The sequence below is a fragment of the Magnolia sinica genome, chromosome 2, assembly GCF_029962835.1.
Source record: "Magnolia sinica isolate HGM2019 chromosome 2, MsV1, whole genome shotgun sequence".
NCBI classification, from domain to species: Eukaryota; Viridiplantae; Streptophyta; class Magnoliopsida; order Magnoliales; family Magnoliaceae; genus Magnolia; species Magnolia sinica.
Window position 1 is genome coordinate 108,172,329 of NC_080574.1, and position 11,910 is coordinate 108,184,238.

Consider the following 11,910-nt stretch of genomic DNA (forward strand, 5'->3'; position numbering starts at 1 on the left):
TATGGCCTTTGTAAGGTCTTGAAAGGCTTGTAGCATACCCTGATTGAAACGCTCTTGATTTTGAAGATTCTTTAGAACCGGATCCTCTTAAGGTTTCCCTTGATTTAGAATTTGATTAGGGAATCCTTGAGGAGTAGCAGTTTATCCATTCCTCAAACTGAAATTTGGATGATTTCTCCAACTAGGATTGTATGTATTTGAAGTGGATCCATTGAAAGGTATTTGGTAATTATTCACGGCATTAGATTGCTTATTCAGTACCTCTTGAAAGGCAGGTATTGTTAGAAAATTTTCAGTTATGTGAATGTTGCAAGCACAAATACCGCAGATAATTTCTATAGCCTTATCCTTCTTTAGTTCCATGGCCTCGAGTTTTCTTGTGAGATTAGCCACTTCAGCATTATATCATCATCTTCTTTCAGAAGATAATTTTCGCCCCTCTCCTTTGATTGAGTAGGCTAAGAAGTGGTACTTGATTTTGGAGAGATGTCCCATGATTATGTGTTTTCAGTAAGCTTGTCAAAATAATCATACACATTATCGACCTCTTTGTTTATAAATTCCCCATTGCACATTGTCTCGACCATTTGGCGTATGGAAGAAGTCAGCTCATTGTAAAAAAAAAAAACTTGTTATTCGTCAAGTTTCAAAACCATGTTGTGGGCATGAATTAACAAGATCCTTAAACCTTTCCCAACATTGGAAGAATGTTTCATCTTCCTTTTGGGCGAAATTCATGATCGATTTTCTAAGGGTGTTTGTTTTATGATATGAGAAAATTTTCTTTATGAACTCCCTTGTCATGTCGTTCCATCTGCTAATAGATCGTGAACGTAATAAATGCAACCATGTCTTAGCTTTCTCTTTTAAGGAGAAGGGAAAGAGTTCAAGCCTAACTGTCCTCAGACACGTTTCTAAAATATAAGGTGGCTATGATCTCATCAAACTCTTTCATGTGTAAATATGGATTTTCATATTCAAGTCCATGGAATTTTAGAAGGAGTTGGATCACCGCTGGCTTGATATTCATATGTCCTGTATTTTCTGAAAAAACCAAGCATGAAGGTGTGCTCACCCCCTCCGGTTGTAAATAGTCTTATAAAGTACTAGGCAGGGGTGCATTATGCACCTCATTCTCATCTTGGATTTCCTCGACCCTAAGTTAAGGTGGATTTGGAGGTTGATTGGCAGCCATAACTTCAGTTAATTCTATAGATCTCGAGTGGTGTCTAATCATATGATGGATAGATAACCCCTCAACCAATCCTCCTTCACTCAAGAGACATCGAGTGTTATCACGAACCTACTTGGGCATGAAACACTCGCAGCCCTCAATTTCAAAATCTAACCTAAACCTAAAAAGAAAGAGGAAAATAGAAATCTAGAAAATAGAAAGAGAGAATTAGAAAGAAGTTACCAAATTAGAAATTTCTATATTGGGATCCTACAAAAGAAAAAGGAAAGGAAATTATTTTCTAAAAACAAAATAAGAAAGTTTCTAAAAAATTAGTTTCTAAAAGCAGAAAAGGAAAGTTTCTAAACCTAGAAATAGAAAGTTAAGTTAATTTCTAAAATAATTCAGAAAAAAACCCTTATCTAGAAATAGAAAGTAGAAAAACCTTAATCTTAAATTAATTCTAAAACTAGTTAATCTCAGAAAAAATGCAACCGTTAGTCCCCGGTAATGGCGCTAAAAACTTGTTCATAACCCCAAGTGCAGGGTCGTGATGTAGTAATAATCTTGGTGAGACTGAGGTCGAATCCACATGGACTAATCTCGTATGTATTATAAAAGCAACTAGAAGTAGAACTAAAAAAAGATATAAATCTAAATATGAAATTAAAGGAAGTAATTTTTAAGTGTTTAATAAGAAACTTAAGAAATTCAAAGGCGGGAACTAGGGTTTCTAAGGATCCACTTATAACAATCAGGAAGATCTATTACTCGATTCAAGGACATAACTGGAATTGGAGTCCTATCCTATCAAGTTGGAAGATATCTCAATAAAACCAAATCTAAACTTCCTTTGAGCTAATTCTTAATGGATGAGAGTTATGAGAATTGGAAGTGATTCCATCACTTAGCCATGTCTAGGAGACAATGACAAACAATAGGATATACCAATTCCACAATCAAACATAGGAGAATTGTGAAGGTTAGAAGGGATTCCATCACCTGACCATGCCCAAGGGACGATGGTGAACAATAGGTTTTACTAACTTTATAATCTCAATACATGAAAAGAAGATACTCAAAGCTATTGCAAATTTATTTTAATTTGAGTCACAACAAACCATTAAGAACTGAAAGTATTTCTTACATATCAAACTAGAATCAAAGAGAATTCAACATAAACATGAATCAAAGCAATAGAAACATCCCATCACATTACAAGCTTCACCTCTTAGCCCTAGCTAAGAGGTTTAGCCAACCATAGACATGATTGGATCTAAAACCCTAGAAGAAAACATGAAAAACTAAGGAAGAAAGAAGAAAAATACTTGGCGACGGCTCTCCACCCTTGTGCTTTGCTCCTTCAAACCCTAGGTTGATACCCAGGGATGCCCTGGGGAATCCTAGTTATAGTTATGCAATGCCTCCTTTCGCACCTTCTTGGAAAAATCTGGAAACTGCCTCAAATTTACGCACTTCGCATAATTCTGCACAACAAACCATTGAAGGTGACTTTTATACATGCTTTTTCTGAGCTGCGTAACTTCATCTAGACTGCATAATCTTCGATGTCATCGAACCTGCCTTCGATGTCATCAAAGGTGTCTTCGATGTCATTGAGCATTGTTCAAAGAATCGATAATGCGTCCAAAACAGTCCAACGAGTTTTGTCGAAAATCCATAGAAAATTCGATGTCATCGAGCATTATTCGATGTCTTCAAGTAAGGCTTCGAGCCATCGAACAAGTCCTTGAGTCATTGAAAAATGTCTTCAATTTGTCTAGCGACCAACTCAATTTTCTTTCATAAATTCGATGTCATCGACCCGTGTTCGATGTCATCGAATGTGTCTTCGATGTTATTGAATGGTGATCGATGACACAGTCAATATGAATTCTGCACTTGTTCTTTCGACTTCTTTCCTTCTCCACTTAGTTTTCTTAAATCTTGGGACCTTGAAATCTTCAATTTTTGTCTCCTAAGATCCATTCTTTGCCTTGGTGATCTTTGAGCATCAAATCTATGCTTTTAACACCTTTTCAGATCCAAGCTCTTAAATTCACCTTGTAACACAAACATGAGTAAAATAGGACATTAAGCAGTATCATGTTCACAAAATCAAGATAAAAATGGGGATAATATGCAATATTTGACCCTTAACATTATCAATCCAAGCAGGATATGACTTATGATAAATTGGACATGTAGTTTGGTCGAGAACTTGGATTGCTATTTCTTGAACCAGTTAAACAATTTGGTTACGTTTCTAGTATTGTTGTGCAACAACTTGAGGTACTTCAGAGCCATCCTGATATTGTTCTTCATTATACAGTTGATTTATAAGTAAGGGTTGCCCCCAGGTATTCCTTGATTCATAGATTCATGAATTATGTTCCTATTTTCACGTTAAGGACATCTGAAATCTACCAGTGGCGGTGAATTTCGCATATCCTGGATATGAATACGTTCACGATGTCTGAAATCTATCGGTATTGGTGAATTTCACACATCTTGGATTAGATCAAGGATAAGAACATGTGGTGTGTTTCACTGTAATGGAAGTTTCTATGGCATTGGCTGGACTGGTGGTAAATAAGCCTAATTTCCAACAGAATTGGCATCGACATGTTGTTGAGGTGTAACAAGTGTTTTATCAACGAACACAGTCACCAATCAATTCATGCTCTTGGTGTGGCCAACCATCAGCCTATTGAAAGCTCAGTTTGAACTCGTGAGTGTTCTACTTGAACTCACGATAGTTCTGCGATGTACTAAATCCCCCTTTGCATATCAGCCATCCTGCCTGTTGAGTGTGAAATATTGCATATTTTCCCTTAGTTATACCTTGGTTTTATGAACATTATAATGTTTAATCGACCTATTTATACATGTTTTCTCTGACAGTGTGATTTTGAGAGCTTAAGGTGAAAAGGATGTAAAAGTATGGATTTAATGCTCAAGAATTACCAAAGTGAGGATTGGATCTTTGGGGTCAAATTGAAGAATTTAAGAGTCCAAGATCTAAGAAAACCAAGTGAAGAAGGAAGAAATTTAAGATTGCAAAGTGCAGAAATATAGAATTACTGAACTTGACAGTTCGATGCCATCGAACACGGCTTCGATGCCATTAAGGGAAGATTGATCCCATCGAAAAAATCAGAAAAATCAAGTTTGGTTGCTAGACATATGGTGCAATTCTCGATGCCATCGAGGACCTGTTCGATTCCATTGAAGACCAATTCAATGCCATTTAAGCCAATTCGATGACATCAGAAAAATCATGAATTTTGGGATTAACTCGTTAGATAGTTTTGAACATTTTTTTATCCCCTCAAGAACATGTTCGATGACATCGAAGCCAGTTCGATGCCATCGAAGGTCGAGCGATTCCATTGAAGGACTTACGTAGACGGTTGCTGACAATTTCCATATTCGAATAGAACTCTCAGATCAAACTTTAATCCCATCAAAGGTGCATAAACTGCATAAATTAAAGTTGGTTTTGAAGTCGGTCCGAACAAAGTCTATATAAAGGAGTTTTCTGAGTTCTTCTAAGCACCGTTTAAGGAAAGAAGAGTAGAGCAAGGAGTGGTGGTACTTTAAGGAGTTTTTCTTTCTTCTCCAATATTTCTTTTCTAGTTAGTTTTTATGTTTTTCTTTAAGAGTTTTAGTTCAATCATGTCTTTGGTTGGCTAATCTCTTAGTTAGAGCTAAGAGGCAAAGCTTATAATTTATTTTAATGTTTATCTTATTTTGATTCGAATTTATTGGTATATGTTGAACGATTCATTAATTTTTAGTTTAAATGAATGAATATTTTAAGTTTACTTCGATCTATTGTCGACTCTAGGCACAGTAGATGACCGAGATTATTACTACAATGCATCCCTGCACTTGGGATTGTGAACACCGCTGGACATAATCTCAGGAGGTTTAACCCGAGATGTCAATGGTCTATCTGGATTTGAAGGAATAGGCACCATACTAAATGGTGGATTCTCTTCCTCAGGCACTTGTTGGGCTTGTAACTCCTTGTGAGTAAGAGGTGAGTAAGAGTCTCGTTAGCCACAACAATGATTACTAAAGTATTCAACCACCCCTTTGGCTCATGATTCCGAATGATTACTGCATCGGCAAATATACTTGTGCCAAATTTTTTTTATAGCAACCAAGTAATTTATATTCCCACCAGGCGTGCTAAAAATTGTTTGACACTCAGTTTGTTTTCTATCGTGCGGCCATACTGGAATTGATATAATGGCTCAATCTAAATCGATCAACTTTGACCCCCCAAGCACCAAAATAAGTAGATATTTGTAATATGAACGTATATGACCAGATTCTGAGAAGATATGTCGCTTAGCCACTTGCAAAATTTATAATAATCAGGTAATAATCGGAGGGTGGGTTCTTCCTCCAAAGATGGGGTTACTTTGTACCTACCATAATAAACGACTTTCAGAATACCATTGCAAATCAAATAAAAGGAAAAATTCACAATTAGTTACTAGGAGCAATTGTAAGAATGTGTTTTTGAAAGAACCACTTGATATCGGATAAAGAATAAATCCAGCAAATGAGTGTAGACTTGAATTACAACTAAATATTATGCCTAAGAATTGTTAGTACTTAATTATTGTTATGGGTAAAATGAGGCTAAAATAAATGTATGATACAGATGAGTCAAGCAGTCAGACTTGATAACTATGGATTGCTTGAGGGCCAAAAAATCACACAACCTTTGGTGAAGACCAATGACTTTGGAGGTTGGCCTTGTTCGCCGACCTCAAGAGATGACCTCGACCTCAGGTACCTCGGAGGTTGGCCTCGGGTACCAACATTGACCTCGAATACCGATCTCGGCCTTGACCATAAACCTCGACCTCGGAAGTCGGCCTCGAATGTCGACCACCAATTCGGAATAAAAATATACTTACAATATATAAAGATATGATTACCATCTAAAATCTTTGTTGAGAATCACGCCGATCAAGGATATTCTTGGAGTTAAGAGTCTGATTCTAATACGAGCCCCTCAAATCAACTTAGATACGCAAACCGTGTAGAAAGCCTATAAATAGACTTGCTGCCATGGGTAAAGGTACACACATTTATCCCGATTCTTCTACTCCTTCTGTGGACCTTCCCTGACTTAGGCATCGGAGGGTCCCTGTCCTTAACCAATGCCCCCAATGTATTCTCTTGTACCTCAGTTATTTGCAAGTACTCAGTGGCTTACAGAAGGTGATGAAGGATCGACCGGATTTCTGCATCAACAATTATCGCTACTCCTAAGATAATCTGACACCAATCAAACCAGACAAATCTATTGATTTACTTGATCTCATCCTATTCTAGGAGTAATGATAATCAAGTTGCGGTAATTCTTAGCCATAATATTTAATTGTAATCCAAGTCTATGCTCATATGCTAGATTTGTTCTTTATCCGATATCAAGGCGTTCTTTCAAGAGACGCATTCTTGCCATTGCTCTCAGTGATCGGTTACGAGTTTTTCATTTTATTTGATTTGCACCGGTACTCTGAAAGTTATTTTTTATGGAAGACACAAAGTAACCCCATCTTCGGAGGAAGAACTCCACTATTCGATTATAACCTGATCATTATAAATTTTTGTAAGTAGCTGAGTAAGCAATCAATCTTCTCATAACATGGTCGCATGCGTTCGTATCAAACATATCTACTTATTTTAATGTTTATGGTCAAGGTTGATCGGCTTGGATAATCTCCTGTCACGCCCGCACAAAAGAAAAGAAACCGAGTGTCAAACAAAACTCAATGTTAATTGTCCATCAAATGGACCCTAAGCCATCAAGCAATCAATATCAACGTGGCCTTTCATGTACGAGATCACAACTTTTTCTTTAGTGGGGTTCTATCATTGAAAGCAACATACAAGACTCCTTTTAGTCGGGTGATCCTAGCCATTAATTCATTCAAGGACTCAGGTATCACAAATGGACAGCTAAGAATAACTCCCAACTAACATTCAATCAACAAGAGGCCAAACTTGTCACGATCATGTGTGACCTTTGGTACTGAGCTCACCATTAATTGTATTGTTCACGGCAATCGCCCATATATACATTCCTGCCAACAATGCCATATCGTTCATGGATGATCCTGGTGCATGTTGGCCCATACGTACCAGTTTCCGATAATACTTAAATCTTATAAATAATTTATTTATTTTTATATTTTACATTTATATAGTAATAATATGATATAGTAAAACAGTACCATATGTGTTTGTTAAATGATCGTCCACGACTAATTATCATATATATTTATCAATGTAGCATATATGCAATGCAAAATGATTATTTTACGTTAACATCAGAATACGTCATTGTGACATGTGCATGCTTTCATTAGATTTCGTAGCGTTAAACAGTTGCATGTAATACATGGTTACAAACAACTAAGCTTTTAGACCTGTGTTTTCAAGACAAGAAATTACTTAAATGACCCTTTAATTTTTCTTTACAAATTTACATTCGAGAATTGGACGCCACACTGTATGTGTGTGACATCGTAACCGTCCAACTTATATAATCCAGTGTTAATAGGAGTAAAAATCTGGCGGATCAAATCATCAGGTAGAATACTATTTGGATTTAGATAATTTTGAGTGGTGTATATTATTTTATACAGGTACCGCGTGGGGCCCAGTATCCTAAACTTTACTGTTTTCTAAAAGAGAAAATATCCATAATTTCCTCCTTTAGAGAAATATCTTCCTGAACTGTCTAATCCATCAGGCATCATTTGGTAAGATGCCAGTTACTAAGAAATTTATCCATAAAAATTCCTTCAAAAAAACTTTCAGGAAATTAACTGAAGCAGATTGGGTCCTGTCCATTTGTGGGACCACTATGATGAATGGATTTTATTAAGATAACTCATTCATTTTTCCAAGCTCATTTTAGGGTATGATAAAAATAAATAAATAAATAAATAAAAAATGAGGCAGATCCAAAGCTAAGTGGACCACACCAACCATTTTTTCAACTTATTTTAGAGTGTGAGCTCAAAAATGAAACAGATCTAAGGGTCCCTTGATGTTTATTTGTCATCCAACCTGTTCATAAGGTCATATGGACCTGGATAATGGGAAAACACAAATATCAGCTTGATCCAAAAACTTCTGCCGATCTTAAGAAGTTTTTAATGGTGGGCTTTCAATTCCCACTGTGTGGTCCACTTCCGTCTTGGATCTGCCTCATTTTAGGCTTATAATCCAAAATGATCTGGAAAAATGGATGGACAGTGTGGATAAAACCCATACATCACGGTGGGCCCTACAGAGTCTCAAACACGGCTCCGCCATCAGTGCAAGGCACTGATATTTTTTTTAACGAGCTTTATTTACTTACCCCACGTGCGGGTACAATGCACCAGCGCTCGTGTACACGCCAGCACACGTACCGTGACAGTGGTCCAACTATCTGGACGTTCTTTCACAAAAATGAATCTAATCCGCTCATAAGGTCCCCACTCACAGGCATGCATTTGTAATTTCCTAAACTGTGGCCCACTTGACACGTGGACTAACACATGATGACACGTGTACCACACTTTAAATGGTCAGTCTAAGATATTAGCTGTCTACGCTTTCCATCAAGACCCTGTCTACTTGGGGAGCGGATTAAGTGAGACCGCGGCCTCACCCAAGACGGTGTGGCCCTCACTGTAGGGCCCACATTCATGTATTTATTCTGTATCCATACCGTCCATCCGTTTTTCCAGATCATTTTAGGGAATTAATTAAAAAATAAAGCAAATCCAATTATCAGGTGGACCATACCAGAGGAAAGAGTGGTGATTGAACATCCTACCTTAAAAACTTATTAAGGTCCACTTTAATGTTTTCATAGTGTTTATTTTTCATCCAATCTGTTGAAAACATCACATAAACCTGGACTAAGGGAAAAAAACGCAAATATCATTTGATCTGTAATTTCTGTGGCCCATTAAGGATCAATCACCACTATTTCCTATGACGTGGTCGACCTGCTAATTGGATCTGCTTCATTTTTGGGATAATATGCTAAAAGGACCTGAAAAAAGAGATGGACAGTGTGGATACAGAATAAATATATCAAGCTGGGACCTACAGTGAGAGCTGTACCGTCATAGGTGGGTACGGGGTCTCACCTAATCCACTCCCATCTATTTCGACCTTTTCATTTAAGGTCACATGCTAATGAGACTATTTCACACGCTGCCAGAGTATGACAGCCATACAAACCAGTCAGTCGTTTCACACTTAGATGTGTGTAGCTGGACCTGATGCATGTTGATCTTGACCCAGACTTAGATTGACTGAATAATTCTAACATCTGTAAATCGACATTTGTCTTCATCAGATGTCCACCAATCAGCCATTTACCCCATGGGGCTCCCAATTTGGACGGTTTAAGTTGAATTACAGTCCGATATAATAATAGAGAGAGAGAGAGAGAGAGAGAGAGAGAGAGAGAGAGAGAGAGAGAGAGGTCCAACTCCCACTCTTAAAATAGGTTAATTAAGGTAATTTTTTTAAAATCCTATGCTTATAAAATATAGGTCAAATACTGTAGATACGTGACCTAGTTCAAGCGCACCTCTCTATTATATATTTGAATCGATCCTAACTATTGTGATGCCCACTAATATGCTTAATGTAAATATACAGTACTCGGATCATATAAATTATTGATCACGTGCGGCCCACCTTGTTGTCACTGGATTTTAGGTCAACAAATGTAGTTGATAGTGAATGAATGCCCACCAGTGGACCTGTAAAGATTAGGGAGATATGGACAACAAGGGGTCTCGTAACTAGTTGTATACCCTTTGATGCCTAAGTTAGGCTGATAAACTTGGATCAACGACTAGGCAGTGGGTTTGGAGCCTAACTCTTCTCGTTTGGGGTAGTTGTATTTATAGGGTCCTTTGGCTATTTTAAAATGTCACGTCTTAATGGGATACGTTGGAGAGTCCCTATTTGAATAGGAAACTACTCCTGAAAGTGTCACCGAGTTCACATCGGTCGACATGATCTTTGACTAAGATCATGTCGAGCCCTCTTTTTCCGGATCTAAGGCATAATCCCCTCCGAGTTACTTATACCGTCTTGGCAATGGTCGTTTGAATCAGCTCGAAAGGTAGGAGAGATTGGATTTTGAGCTCCTTGCCTTACGGATCCTTCACTTGTGTTGTAGACGTTCTTAGTGAGATGAATCTTCTCCCACCGAGCTCTATCCTTGGACAGCTCAACTCAGGGGCTTGTCCCTTCGTCGGGAGAGTTGCCCATTCTGTCTTCGAGCCCTGTGATATGAACAGCTAAGCTCAGAAACCCGTCATGAGCTTCTAACTACCTCGGTTTGGATTCTCTTGTAGTTAGTCGATCGTTCTTCTCGTGTGGAGGACCAGTTCAGTTTTCCCCATAACAGTTATCTCCCATTTCCGAGATCGTTTAGTATGAGCTTAAGAAGTAAGATCTCAAACTGGTATGAAAGTGCGGGAATTCAAATTCAAAATTTGAATGGCTGATCTTTTTTGAATTTTAAATTGAGTCCAAGTCTATCATTTGCTGGCAAAGGCGGTAGCTAAAGCGTCAATGGAGGACATGAAAACCGAAAAAACACGATTACTGTCATAGCCCATGAAGGGGCGCGCATTTATGGTGGATCACCGCCTCAGATTCCGAACAAATTAAAAGGTGCCAACTGTCATGCATGCTATCACATCTTTGCTCGTGCGAATTCCCTACCACGGCGTGGAGGGTTACGTCCATTGAAGCATCACTTTGGACACCCCTGCTGACACATGGCGCCACACGGGAATAAATGCGGTACTGGGGAATTTTATACTTCTTCCCATTTATTGTTTTAGGAAGTCCAAGCTCTACCAACCTACACCTTATCCAACTCTCCTTCCCCAATCTCTGGAGTCCTCCAGACCTTGTGAATTTTCGTAACGGAGATCCCTCCCAGTATGTCACGAACTGCCATCCTTCCTCATTCCCTTCTATTTTTTCCTTTCATCTCTTCTGATGCCCTTTATGGAAGATTCCGGGGCAGCTACTGTCTCTAGTCCATTTCAGGAGGATTCAGTGGGCAGTAGCTTCGATTCTAGGTCTATGCCATCTGTAAAGTCTGATCCTCGAGAGCTTATTCCTTCACCCGAGGTGGAACACCATCAGGGGTGGAACCACAAATTGTAGTCTCCTCGCAACGAGTTAAGCCAGCCTCCTCATCTTTTAGATATATGGCCCTTATGGATAATATTTTTGTGTCTAAGTTGAGGGCGGCTGACTTACAAGCCCTCGAGTTTGAATTCATGATTCCCAGCTCAGTGGGGCTTCGCCTCCCCTGAACTGGAGAAATCCCCAATCAACCTTTAAAGGGGGAGGTCGCTCTATACCTAGTGTACTTCAACCGTGATCTTCAGCTACCTCTCCACCCCGTGGTGAGAGAGGTACTTCATCACCTTAGATAGACCAGTTCACCCACTTACCATAATTTGATCAAGTTTCGTTCACACTTGCATAAGCATCATGCATCATTCTCTCTACTCCAACCCCATGCTAGTCTAATCAGTCTAAGTGTATGCTCTGCGGGTTGCTGGTATACTGGATCTTGCCCATCAAAAGTTGGAGTGACTAGGCTTCGACCGCTTCTTCAAGTGTGTGAGTTAGGGTAGATTTATCTGACTCGAGCCATCACTTGT

At 38.6% G+C, this 11,910-nt stretch overlaps 1 non-coding gene across 1 annotated transcript; it reads left to right on the top strand.

Moving 5' to 3' along the window:
• Positions 1–649: 649 nt before the first annotated feature.
• LOC131238175 (small nucleolar RNA R71) lies at positions 650–756 on the top strand. The gene has a single exon (XR_009167585.1). It is a non-coding gene; the product is annotated as a small nucleolar RNA R71 (small nucleolar RNA).
• Positions 757–11,910: the final 11,154 nt, after the last annotated feature.